Genomic DNA, 1,279 nt, shown 5'->3' with positions numbered 1-1,279 from the left:
GGGGTTTTTCGAAGAACATAAGCAATTTTGCTCCAATGGGGGAAACACATGTAGGAATAATTTTGCTGACTTCGTTTTGATGGCGAGTCACGTTGGACAACTTATATTTAAATATCATCACGTTAGATTTTCCCGTCATGAAAATCGCCAATTGAAGTGATAGATTTTCTTATCAAAGTGGCACTCAAGTAATTGAAAAAAAAAATTGTGGCTTCCTCACAAAGTCCTTAGATCAAATATCATTTAGAGTAAGATTGACCAATAGGCCCAACCGTTACACATCTATTATGGACCAATAGAAGAAGTGGAACATAATATACCTAAGATCAAGAAGCATTGACAATGACTTGGCACAGACATTTCATGGGCAAAGAAAGGAAAATGATACGGTCGATATGGATGGCTACGTTGTTAGATAAGGAGAGGCCTCATTGTCATGGACGGAGCCTAAATTGATGCGAGGGCGAGGGCGTACGTGGCGAGGGCGGACGCACAATGGGAGTGACCCTCAAGTTCCGCGACTCCACTACTTTCCTCCACTTATTCCTGAAATCAATGTAGGAATCAAGGCCAATTGCCCCCTTGAGTTTGAAACCACCACCTAAAGCTTTCATTGGGGATCCTGTCTTGTCTTCTTCGCTTCCACCTTGATTGCACAATTTAGAGAAGGCTTAGAGGGAGTTTATGATGATTCCAACTGGAGAACGATTCTTATGTTTAGTATATACTGAAGGTGAACTTTCTTGCCAGAAGGAAAGAAGAAGAAGAAGAAGAAGAAGAAGAAGAAGAAGAAAGAAGAAGAAGAAGAAGAATCATGATGATGATGATGATATATATTACCGGGGGCATTGGGAACATGCTGAGTAGGAAGCAAAGAGGCATTCATTTGCAAAGGCAATAAATCCAGCGTGATGAGCAAATATGCTGCCACTGCTATGACCACCGACTTTCTCTCACTGCTCTTCTTCGTCATCAATGTTCTCAGATAATGCGAAATCCCAATGTAATCGCACTACGGAGCGTCAATGACGAGCAATGGATCATAGGCAAAGTCCAAAAGTAAAGGGACTGGACAACTTGAATAAATAATGTGGTGAGATTCTTCAATCTCGCTAAGACTAAATGGCTTTGTGGAATCTATGGTGTGAACCCAGTCAATGGCCCCGATTTTCTGCATTCCAACATTGAATCTATCTCCCCCGTGATGACCACGCTAGCTGAGTGGATGGCTTGTAGAATGGGTTGAGATTGTTTATAATGTTAGACTTGACAGGTCTAA

The 1,279-nt window shown here is 41.7% G+C and overlaps 1 long non-coding RNA gene across 1 annotated transcript; it reads right to left on the bottom strand.

Annotated features, from left to right (window-relative positions):
- Positions 1-227: 227 nt before the first annotated feature.
- LOC120290210 lies at positions 228-1,009 on the bottom strand. Its single transcript, XR_005548062.1, has 2 exons — positions 841-1,009; positions 228-646 (listed from the first exon to the last, which is right to left on the bottom strand). It is a non-coding gene; the product is annotated as an uncharacterized LOC120290210 (long non-coding RNA).
- Between the last annotated feature and the right edge of the window lie 270 nt (positions 1,010-1,279).

This window comes from Eucalyptus grandis, chromosome 2 (genome assembly GCF_016545825.1).
Source record: "Eucalyptus grandis isolate ANBG69807.140 chromosome 2, ASM1654582v1, whole genome shotgun sequence".
NCBI lineage: Eukaryota > Viridiplantae > Streptophyta > Magnoliopsida > Myrtales > Myrtaceae > Eucalyptus > Eucalyptus grandis.
The sequence above is the reverse complement of the archived record's forward strand: the minus strand, read 5'-3'. Positions and strand labels throughout refer to the sequence as shown.